We start from the raw sequence: 13,219 nt of genomic DNA, 5'->3' as shown, positions 1-13,219 counted from the left end.
CTCCTTGAGGTCATTTGCATTAAGCAAGGGCCTTGCCCAAATAACAAGGCTTTGTTGAGGATAATTCAAAGATGGACGACCAGTTATAAGCTCCAAAAGTAGGGCCCCAAAAGAATACACATCAAATTTTTCCATGTATAAAATATTCAGGAGTAAACTAACCAAATGTACCCTAAAATTAAAAACATTGTGATGAATCATTGTTTCGGTAGCCACTTTTGCTAAAATCACATATATGAGGCACAAAATCCTGTGTCAGTAGAATATTATCAGCCTTGACATCTCTATGGATGATCCCCTCTGACAACTATCATGAAGATACAGCAAACCATCTACCGCCCCAAAAACAATTTTACACCTTTTATTCCAATTAAGAATATCATTATTTGGACCATGCAGGAGAGAACCTAAACTCCCAAGTTGAGGTAACTGAAAACAAGGTGCATTCCTTATTCAACACAACAGCCAATTAACTTGGCAGTATTAGGATGGTCTACATGAGCTATAATGCCAAGTTCAGATAGAAAGCCTGCAGTTTTCTCATCTCTTGTCTTGAAGTCAACAGCTTTACTGCTACTAGTTGCCTATCCTTGAAAGAACCCTTACGAATTTCGCATAATGCCACCAGTTCCAAATGTATTGTCATTCTAGAAATCATTGGTGGCGGTTTGGAGTGTAGAGAAGGAAAAAGTCACCAATGGAGACTTGAAGTTGTAGATATTAGTCCAAGTACTGACTTGGGCTTTCAAGTTATATTGTTAAGCTAGTATCCATTATTGGAACAAAGTTGAGTGACTAATATAAGATAGCGTAAACACAGAAGATAGCTGATGACTTTCCTACTGCAACCTATTTGAACACGAAATCACAAAACCAAATCTCAACATGTGACAAGAATGAATTTAAATACCCAAGGCTCCTACAAAGGAGGTGGATATAGCACTTGCGAGGTGCTCGCAAGCTCGCAGCTAAATTTATTTGTTCAGCCTATCCTTTCCCAGGGAAAGGATGATAAGGCACTAAAAACTTAGGTATTGCAGGCCTACATGAGGTAAAAGAAGCAATCTTTACCAAGGTTTATGATCGAAAGTTTCCACCTTTCAACAGTCTAAGCAAGGCAAACTTGAGAAAAGCCAGATAGGAAGCAAACTCATAAGAGGTCCTAATTCCAGTGCACATCTAAATACATACATACATAGAGCTCTTAATTTATGAAACTCAAATTCGTTGATTGGAATTAGAATCAGCTCTTACCTTGTCTTTTTGTTGTCTGTGCACTGCTCCGACAGTGATATCTTCGGCCCTATTTTCTAGCTCTGGATGTCCCCAACAACACAGTTCTGGGTCTTCTGGGTCCAAGTAATGCGAGAGCTTCTCCTGGAGGACGAGGTTCTCGGTGACGCCGGAGAAGGGGTAGGCGGAGCGGAAGGTAGCGCCGTCTTCCAACGCGAAGTCCTCTTTGAAATAGAGGGCGGGGACTTCCTGGAGACAAGGGATGAGAGCTTCGCCCTGCCCGCCGATGGAGTCGAAGTCGAGGCTCTCTATGGGCAACAAAAATCAATGAAGCACCCATAATTTCAAAATCTCAAAAAATCCCCACTACAAAATTAAATCTCAAAGCTTACTTACCAGAAACAAACCTGTAATCCAGGATATCGAAACCGAATCGTAATTTGCTCGGGCTCGAAGCCCATAACACGACCGTTAACTTTGGAATCGTTCTTCAGCAAATTGAGGTAGAATGACACCGTTACGTGCTCGAATGGGTCGTCCAAGATGATCGAAATTCAGGACTCGACCCACCATGACTTATGAACAGAACAATGGAGTGAGGGAGAAAGACGAAGAAGATAAGAGGGCCTGTGAGCTAGAGATTTTATGTTTTGGGTCTGTGAGTTCAAAATAGCGCTTTAGAATACCCCGATTTTTTCATTTTGAAAAGCGTGTTTTAAGAGCCCGCCTACTTCAAGATTTAAGAGAAAAAATCCCTCCAACTGAAAAGTTTTGGTCACTAAAGGGAAACCACCCTTTAATCAGTTCAAAACGTTAGTGACCCAAAATAAATGGTCACTAGTACTAAAATTTTTGGTCATTAAAGTTTGAACAATGGGTGGGTAAATGAATTTAGTTGGTCCTAAAAGTGTTAGTGACCAGCCAATAGTATTGGTCATTAATTCAATGGTATTTGTGACCATTATTGAAGTGGTCACTGACATTTGGTCACTAATACCCTATTTTGTTGTAGTGAATTGTCTAGATGAGACTTGAATTGCTACTTGATGGTTAAGTTAGCAAATAGAATGTTGTCATAGCGGTGACTCATGTTGTCCTTTCGGTGGAAAAGAGATGGAATGTTAGAAGGAATCATGGTTGCATGTGTTCCTTAAGTAGATTGGTGTGAGTTGTTGATTGATGTTCATGAGTTACTCATACGGGCTTGCAAAAGCTTACCGGGTTTGTTGTTTGGCAACCCCGGTGCACCATTCAAACGGTGTAGGGGTTAATCCTGCAGGTCAGGGAAATCGTGGCTGAAGCTGAGGTAGCTTGTTGGCAACAGAACGGGTAGGAAGCAAATTTTGTTGGCTTTGCCAGCATATGACTTCAGCTATGTAGTAAGCTCTGAGGAGCATTTACGTTTTATTTTGTGATGACAATTTAATTCGTAATTTTGTGTAATATATAACTCTGTGGAGCGAGTGTATATTAACTTGGATGGTTCAGTGCATCAGTAAGTACTTGTTTTGAGAGAAAGATGTTCCAGGTATTTGTATTGATGACTGTACGTTCACGCATATATAATTATGGGATTATATATCGATTTTCATGTGTGTAAAATTAGGGGCGTGACATTGAGGACTCATTTTACCACTTTAAGGACTTATTTTACCACTTGAGGACTTATGTGGTAACTAAGAAAATTTACCATTTTAAGGACTCATGTTACCATTTTGTGGACTAATATTACTATTTTGAGGACTCATTTGACCACTTTAAGGAAAATGTATGTATGTCATACGTTAACACATTCTAGAATTTCCCCATAATCACAACACATTTTGTTTCTACCTCACAACATGTTGGAATTTAGTTAGAATATTTCAAAATACCTGCTATTTTTGAAACCTCCTTTGAACCCTTATTTGCAGATAGTAATAGCCATTAATTCTTTTTGTGTCATTAACTCTCTTTGATTGTGATTGATATAAAGATTTCATCAGTTTGGATTATTCATATAACATTCATTTGGTCAAATTAACTCTGCAATTATATTGGTTCATTTCTTATTTGATACCTTCCATTTTGATTCTTCCTTATCAATGTCATTATATTCATTTCTATTACATAAGTTACAAAGCTTAATTGCTATTAGAAAATTATTATTGCATTAATCATTTTTGTCCTATATAATCTCTAGCTTTCCAGATAAAAAAATACAACAGAAATTCAATCTTCTTTGTTTCCTTTCCGAGCTCAAAGTATTCATGTGTTTCCTTTAATTTATCTATTCCACCAAAAGAAAGTTTCAAGCTGTTCGATACGATCCAAGTATTGTGAGTGTACACCTACAAGGATCGAGGTTGTTGTACCCTGGAGGGTAGGGCGCTACAAACCTGCTACACCGAGACATTGTCTCTGAGGGGCGAAATCTACTCTTAAGGGTAGTGTTTACACACCTCAACCTTAAATTCTTTTCGAGTAATGTGTCATTTGAAAGTCTATCCAAGAGATAAGTTCTATAATCCTTGTTATTTAATTTATTATGAGAATAATATTATGATTATTATTTGTTACTAATATATTGTATTTTTGAGATCTTGTAAGAGTTGAAATCTGGTGACGGAAGTGGCATCCATCGACTAAATTTTTCAACAATCTTAAGAGTAGATATTGTTGGTGGATGTTTCCTTGTGAAAAGCTTGGACATAAAGATAAGTCTAGTATTCATTTAGTTGTTGCGAGTATAACTCTTTCTCATTAAACATGTTGCCTTTCTACTCCGAAATTTGAAAAGAATATACTGTGAGTTGTTTTGAGAATGGAGTCTATACTATATCTTGAGATACATCTATGAATGAGTTTGTTCTTCTAGATTTAGAATTGTTAGTATGGCAGTTAGCTTCCTGCAGATTGCAAAATGTCCGTTGCATTTTAATCATGCATTAAGCTTCAATTTTATTTTATTTTGGCTTATGATTATAAGGTGTCTACTTAGCCTTTCAATTAAGATCTCAATATGCCCAGATTGTTATTAATCTATTGCATTCATTCCTTTCCTTGAGGTCTTAATGGTTATCCGTTAAAAAATAGTTTTGCAGTCATACATTATTGTTTTGCTCCAATAAGATTTTCTTGTAATACTATTTATTTTGCACGGTTACAGTTACATACATGATTTTATTATAATTTATTGCCTTTTAATATATGTTACGATAGTAAAGTGTATATATTTTAATTACTAATGGGATTTCAGTTGCATTTGAATGTTGATAATGTGCATTTTTTGGTTAGTAATGCATGGAGCATGCGCTACCATTAATTTTAGTTTAATTTGCATTCACTTCATTATTCAATGTATTGTGTTTGTAACTTAAAAACTAACTGTTTTTGCACTTTTACTTTTCTATATTAATAGCTATATATAATTTTCGTAATCATTTTACTATTTTCATACTATTTATTGTGCATCATTGCTATTAACCTTATGGTTTAGCATATTTTCTATGCATTAAAATATTCTTTACCGTTATAACTCGAAAAGTTATTCCTTGGTGTTACCTTCGGAATATGTCCCTTCAAAAGTTTAAATGTTGCCTTATGTGTTCTCATGAATAATGCATTGAGAAATTATTTGTCAATTTTACATTGACCGTTGCCTATAGTAATTTGATGCCTCGGAATATAAATGTCCCTACGGTTGATGTCTTTGAAAAGAAAAAAATAATAATGGTTCCTTAAAGTTTGGTTACAAGTAATAAGGGTTGCCACATTTGCATCTTAAATGATGAATCGGACCCTATCCTATGGATTAGATATAATGGTTGCCTCGATACTTTAATGGTAATGAACATGGTTGCCATGAGAATTTGGTTACCAAGAAAATAGTTTCCTGATTATATATTATCAGGCGTTCCGAATATATTGCAGAGACAACAAGTCTCTAAACATAGTTTCCTAGCCATGAAGGTGTACGTCAGTATTATTACCACAATATATTATATATATATATATATATTTTTTTTTTTTTTTTAAAAACCCACCCCATTCCCACCCTTAATGGGGCTCGAACTCTTGACCTCTTATATATGAGACCAAAGCATTACCACCCCACCAAACACACACACCCCACAATATATTATATATTGTTACTTACTATAGTATTTGCTCGGATGATTAGCTTAGTATGTTGCCTTTTGAATTTTTGTTGCCTTTCGGTCAATGTTGCCTCAAAACAAATAAATATATGTACTTTTTATTTGTTGACACCTCAATATTATCTCTTACATTGATACATTGAAAAACTATCTCGTTGATTGCAGCCTTCGGTTCATACTTTGAGAAATGGACATTCAATGTACCTCCATGATCAAATTTAATTTGATCAAGAATTAAAAGACATTTGATGGCCACAAATGTGGGGGTGACTAAAATATCCCAAGTCACAAAATCGGATAAATAATGTTGCCTATTAAATTCCCAAGTGCTTGACATGCAAGATTCATTGCCTCTAAATATATATGGCTTGATATTATCTTGCTTATATTTATGAACCCAAGGCTAATTTAGACAGACTCAAAATTGTGGGGGTCAAGGAAAAACAAGGACAAATAGGCTCTTATATTTAAATGAGAGTGGATAACTAAAAATCCAATGAAGATTACTTATTGTCTTTGTAAGTCAGAGTTGATTTTGGCCAATACTCTGACAAAACCACTAGACTAAAGGCCAAAAGCTAGTGGTCAATACATTGAGGGAGATGGGGCTTATACTTATAGACAAAGATCAAGAGTGATGGTGACCCAACCTATGTGATTGGAGATCCCATGAAGTAGGTTCATATGGGTAAGAACAAGTCACTTGTTGGTGAGTGATGCACTACTAAATAAAACTATTGATGGTCCCTCCCTATGGTGTAAATAAATAGTGCTTGAACTGCAATGTGTAAGGTTGAACAAATGTTCTTAATGAGTTCCATAGCCCAAACATTTGGGTGGTGTGTTTGGTTGTAGTATACACTTGATGGATTTACCTATATGGATGTGGAAGTGGGGCCGCTTCCTATGAGAGCAAGGCATACTCTCTAAAGCATTCATGAATATCCAGGTAGGGCGCATGGCCTATTCGCGCCACCCTGCTTCGAATAGCTTGATTCGAGAGTTAATATGGATGGTTAGTTGTTAGATTCACAATTTGAAATTTTGGTTCATAGAAAATTTTATTTTCACCAAGGTTTCGTGGGTCACGACTAATTTGTCCTATGGCTGGTTCATAGTCCAAAAGACACCAGTTCTGATGCATTGATCCTCACTTTGTTTTGGTATTCCTTATCTTTCACTTTCCTTGAAATTTTGGTATTTTGAAATAGTGGGGGATTGTTGGAATTTAGTTAGAATATTTCAAAATACCTATTATTTTTGAAACCTCATTTGAACCGTTATTTGCAGATAGTAATAGCCATTAATTCTTTTTGTGTCATTAACTCTCTTTGATTGTGATTGATATAAAGATTTCATCATTTTTGATTATTCATATACCATTCATTTGGTCAAATTAACTCTGCAATTTATTGGTTCATTCCTTATTTGATACCTTCCGTTTTGATTCTTCGTAATCAATGTCATTATATTTATTTCTGTTACGTAAGTTACAAAGCTTAGTTGCTATTAGCAAATTATTATTCCATTAATCATTTTTGTCCTATATAATCTCTAGCTTTCCAAATAAAAAAATACAACAAAAATTCAATCTCCTTTGTTTCCTTTCCGAGCTCAAAGTATTCATATGTTTTCTTTAATTTATCTATTCCACCAAAAGAAAGTTTCAAGCTGTTCGATAAGATCCAAGTATTGTGAGTATACACCTACAAGGATCGAGGTTGTTGTACCTTGGAGGGTAGGGCGCCACAAACCTGCTACACCGAGACATTGTCTCCAAGGGGCGAAATCTACTCTTAAGGGCAGTGTTTACACACTTCAACCTTTAATTCTTTTCGAGTAATGTGTCATTCGAAAGTCTATCCAAGAGATAAGTTCTATAATCCTTGTTATTTAATTTATTATGAGAATAATATTATGACTATTATTTGTTACTAATATATTGTATTTTTGAGATCTTGTAGGTGGTGAAATCTGGTGACGGAAGTAGCACCCATCGACTAAATTTTCCAACAAAACATTTGCACCAAGATATATATTTCCCACACACACAATCATCCTCTTAGAAATGCCACTAATACCAACTATAGTTCACAATTTAAATAGGGGGCTGAAATTTGCACTCCTACGTTTACATTCTGCACTCCCCTTGTGCTCATTTTACCAAAACACCCCTCTAGTTATTTGTCCCACCCTCTCTCTTCCAAGACCAACCAGCTGAAACTTCTCTCTCTCTCTCTCTCTCTCTCAAAGACTGGTAGCTAGCCATAGCAGATTGCAAGTATGAGATTTTCGTTTTGCAGATGAGGAAATTTGTGATTAGTTCAACCTAGAAACACATATTAATAGCTAGTTTTTGCTCAGATTCAATTAAAAATTAGCATCTCAATAATTCTCTAATATTTTTGACCTTCAGATGCACATGGCTTCTTGGTTCTCTCTCTCTCTCTCTCTCTCTCATTCAATACCAATACTACAACTGAAGCTAATCTTTTGACTATTGATGATATTCTTGGCAGATCTGCATTCATAGCCTTTTTGGCCATTCTCAACCTCTCTTCTTCTTCATTTCTTCAAAAGGATCTGCTTTGATTCCTTCACCAAGAAAATGGTTGCTTTGAAGGAAATGGCTGCTTTAAATTTGCAGTTATTTGCTTTCATAATTCTAAGGCTTGATTAAGCCCTTTTCATGAAACTTGTCATCATTTCACCATATTCGTGTTTCCGCCTCGACTTTCATGATTTGAAACAACTTAAGACTCTATGTTGCTCTCAGCAGGATTTAGTCAATCGTGGAACTCAAAAGAGTTCAACTATTCAACCTCTTCCTTCTCTCTTATCTAATGGATCTCTGTATATTAAATCACTTCTAGTCCAGGTGAAGCAAAACTTTTCAATTTTAGTTTTTCAGAAATTCTGATCTCATGGTATGTGTAGTCAACATTCTCTTATTCTTTTGCCAATTCTAAATTCCAGTGATTAATCTTTGTTCAATTATGTGCTGGTAAGAACATACAATCGCTAATTCCAGTTGTAATATAAACAAATCAGTATATTGGTTTACATAAACTTATTGAATCACTTTCCTTAGCCCAGGTTCACCAAAGCAAAGAAGGGGATGATCAAAACACAGACACACACACATAGAGAGAGAGAGAGAGAGAGAGAGAGAGAGAGAGAGAGAGAGAGAGAGAGAGAGAGAGAGAGAGAGAGAGAGAGAGAGAGAGATTAGAGATGAAATATTAAAAAAAAAAAAATCAAATGGGAGTGTGGAATGTAATAAGGGAAGTGCAAATTTCACTCCCATTTAAATAAACCAAAAAGCCTTTCAAGTCAAAATTCAGTTATCACCCATGAACCGTAGCCAATCAAGTTCATAATTTCAAAGCAAATATTTATTTTTGATAATTAATTTCACAATCTAATAATTAATTCTAATAGACGATAAAGTGAACTCCGTTCACACAAAAGAATGTCGTGAAATTTACTCATTTCTAAATCTGGCTGTGTCTTCACACATAGAATGAGATAAAAGTACAAAGCCACAAAACCCGCTCAACACAACTTGTTCAAACACCTAAATGCCTAATCAAATCAAGGTCACAATTTAGTACACAATGAAGTACAAAAGAAACGTTTAAAGCTCAAAAAGTACAGTTCTACTAAACACTAAAGACTAGGTCAATTGAGACAAAACTTCATCCGAAACACTGTAAGGTCTCTGAACACGTACTTCTAAGATCATTTTGACAAAATAGAAGGAAAATCCAACGGTCGGATCCTTATGAATTGAAAAACGAACAAACCGAAGCTACATTTAACCTAACATGTTCAAATGATTGAATTCTGAAAAAACAAATATATCTACATGCTTGTATCGATGAGTAGAGGATAACAGAGCAACTAGTAACTCTAAAAGATGCCAGACGCGCCGCCTGCGCCGCCTAATGAACTTCAAAACCAGCAATATCCAATCGGTCAAAATGAAGAGGACAACAAGAGGAGCATCTTTTATACCTAGAAAGCTGACGGTGAGTGAATCTTCCAATCAAAAATCCGAGCTCCACAAGTCGATTTGATCTTCAAGGCTAGTATGGATGGAAAGAGGAAGAGAAGAGCTTCAAAACAAGTAGGTTTCAATCCCTATCCTCGCCGGAAACTGGAGATCAAAATCAGCCACCCATCGTCGAGATTTTGGGCCTTCGATTCATTGAGTGCTGTGCAAATTGAAGGAAGTAAGTGGTTAGGGGAAGAAGACAACGAGACACGTCAGTCTGGGTCGGTGGTGTCGTTGTAATATGTCGGAAAAGCAAATGGGTCAGGGTCGAGTCGACGAATAGACGGATTGGGTCGGGGATTGAGAGAGAATAGTTCTAGAGCTTTCCAAAATTTTTGGAATTTTTATTCTTGAAAATGGAAACTTGGATTTTTCTGAAATCTTATTCTATTTATAGGAAATTTCCAAAACTAGTAAAACCTATACTAATTATAACTTTTTCATACGATCTCAAAAAATGGCGTGCCACATGTCCACGAACTCATATTGAAGTGCTCTATGACATTCATAAAGAAAGTTTTCCAAGAAACTCAACGAATAAAAAGTCAACCCTTGACTCTTCAAAAATGAAACGTTTCGAGTAAATATTCGTCCGAAATAATTTCACTTCACCAACAAATCAAGAAAAGAACACAAGGAACAAGAAATCGAACAAAGGAACACTTTATGAATTTCAGAAATTCGCAAGAAATTTATAACGTAATTCCAAGGTATTACACCTGATTATCATTAATTGCAATAATTAACCAATTATAGTTAACATGATATCCTAGGCCTTGACAAACTTGTCACGCCCCTGATTTTTAACACAATAAAAATCGATATACAATCCCATAATTATACATGTGTGATCATTCAATCATCAATACAAAATACCTGGAAACATCTTCCCTTTAAACCAAGTACATATTGATGCCCTGAACCCACAATTCCAATATTGACCCGCTCCACAGAGTCACATATTACACAACTTACGAATTAAATTGTCATTACAAAATAAAACGTAAATGCTCCTCAGAGCTTACTACATAGCGGAAGTCATATAATGGCAAAGCCAACAAAATTTTCTTCTTACCCGTTCTGCTGCCAACAAGCTACCTTAGCTTCAGCTACGATTACCCTGACCTGCAGGATTAACCCCTATACCATTGAATAGTGCACCGGGTTGCCACACAACAAACCTGGTAAGCTTATGAAAGCTCGTATGAGTAACTCATGAACATCAATCAATAACTCACACAAATCAGCTTAAGAAAACCATGCAACCATGATTCCTTCAAACATTCCATATCCATTCCATCGAAAGGAGAACATAAGTCACCGCTGTGACAATGTTCTATTTGCTAACTTAACCATCAAGAAGCAATTCACGTCTCATCTAGACAATAAAAGAAGAATGCTCTCAGAACTCTCCTTTAAACTACATACTTGTGAGTCTCTAGCAACTTCGACCGTTACCCCCATAAGCTATAATGGCAGACAAACTAGAGCTCTAACTGAAATCGTAACCACTCGTCCGGACAAGGACGTGATTACCTATTTCCTGCCTTGGTCACCATCTGCGACCTGTCATCATTTGTGACATATGATTTCAGACCCCGTCTGGTCTTAAAATCAAACATTAAGGTCACCATCTGCAACCTGTCACCCTTTGTGACATATGATCTTCAGACCCCGTCTGGTCTCAAAGTCAAACGTTAAGTAAGTCACATCTGACCTAAAAACGTTACAAACATCTAGTTTCGGCTTTCCCCATCCCTGCTCACCATCTGTGGCTCTTGGTACAAGGACTAATACATTTAAAATGAGTCACGCTCGACTCAAAATGTAACATCAAACTCAATACTTTTCAAACAATAGAAAACATCTTTTTCCACAATATTGTTTCCTGAAAAGTCACCTTCAACAATAATATGAACACCATCATGCATATTATTCCATCACACATCACTCACAAGATTATATATATTTCATGTAAATATATATACGTAGTCATTCACTCAGGAATGCCTACTAATACAAACTACAGTTTGCAGTTAAACAATTAACGCCAAAACAATAATGGTAACTCCGTTCGTAAATGAATGTTGTGAGATTACTCACCTTGAAACTCCCGCTGTGTCTTCAATAAAGCACAAAGCAGCCAATCCACAAAATAACCGTCCAAAATACTTCGTCTGACAGGACCCGCCCCGGATTTCACCCTGAAATCCGAGGTAGCCCTGCGGGGCCCACCTTAGAGATAACTCTACCGAGAATTGGCCGAATCACCCCTAAAGTGGACTACCCAAAACATTAACTCACAATATATCAGAGCCAAACAAAGAAGTGCGGAAGCTATTCATCAACTATGCCTCAAACCACGTACGCCCGACCTCAACTAATAACGCTTGCACACTGGGCATTAGAAACCGAAAGACCCAGGGGAAAGTAGACGAAAAACGTTAGCGTGAGTGGACAAAATAAACAATTTAAAAGAAAAGGATTTCATACTATCCCACATTTATTCATTTAAAAACTCGATGCATGCACAAATGGTAAAACACATTTAGCTTTAAATCCAAGGATTTCAAAACGGTAAACCGACTAGCCTCGCTAGTCACAACATTTGAAAAATACATCGTAAAACTGAAATCTCGTTTCTCAAGAAGATAAGACCAGCCCCGTTGGCTATAGTGAAAATCGGACTAGCCCCGCTAGTCAAGCAACGATAAGATATGGGGAAGAAGTATCACCATACGAAAGAAGGGAGCCTCCCAGGCTCGGGTCGGAGTGTCCCACACTCTGGAGCATCCCATGCTCTGCTCTTACTCACCCACGGACACATAGTAAGTAGGGAGGAGTACTAATAGGCTAGCTAGCAATAAAATATGGCGACCCAGGTATGGCGGGTAAAAACCATTCAAAATCCAGTAAATCTATAAGGCTTCCCCGTAAGTCCCGCGAATAAAGAAAACACGGGTACGATTCCCAACCGTACCTGGAAATTCTCGTAGTAAGTCACAAAAAACAACAGCGTGTTCCACACGCTAAAAGAATAATTAAATCAATCGTTTCCTTAAAAAAAAATTCCATTTAAAATCCGAAAACAATTCATTCCCGAAATCACTTTATAATATTTCATAAATCTCAAAACCCAATCAAATCCGAAATCACTTTATAATCCGAAAACCAAAATCCCTGTTGATAGCAAATCATACTTATTTCGAAATTCGCAATATCCTTTTAAAACTTAGAGCCAAAATCATTCTGAAATTATAACCGAGATAAATCAATTTATATTCTCAAATAATAAACGTAATAATTAATTACGAAAATAATATTGCATGCATCACTTAAAATCAAAAGTCCACTCACAGTACTATTGGGCGACCACGCAAACGAGTTCCTTCATCTAGCCGTAGCTCGCGACATTGCCCTGTACACAATTATATTTCCGTAAACGGCAATCCGATAAAATAAATACGAACCTAAACGAAACCTCGAAAATCCCTATCTCCATTACTTCTCAAATTCAACCCAAATCACACCCACAACACCAAATCCTCAATTTACATATTCCACAACGAAAACGAGGGAAATCCGACGGCCGGATTTCCAACAATTCCATCACAAAACTTCAAACTTCGGAAATTCACAAATAATTCCAAACTCCTCCATAATTCACCAAACTTCACATACAAGCTCTACAACATATATACAATTTAATGGGCTAAAAACAAAAATTAAAACACTGCCCTACACATCTTCACGCGCCACCAACAGTGGCAGCGCGCTGGCGGCCACCACC

This window comes from Rosa chinensis, chromosome 4 (assembly GCF_002994745.2).
Source record: "Rosa chinensis cultivar Old Blush chromosome 4, RchiOBHm-V2, whole genome shotgun sequence".
Taxonomy (NCBI): domain Eukaryota; kingdom Viridiplantae; phylum Streptophyta; class Magnoliopsida; order Rosales; family Rosaceae; genus Rosa; species Rosa chinensis.
The sequence above is the reverse complement of the archived record's forward strand: the minus strand, read 5'-3'. Positions refer to the sequence as shown.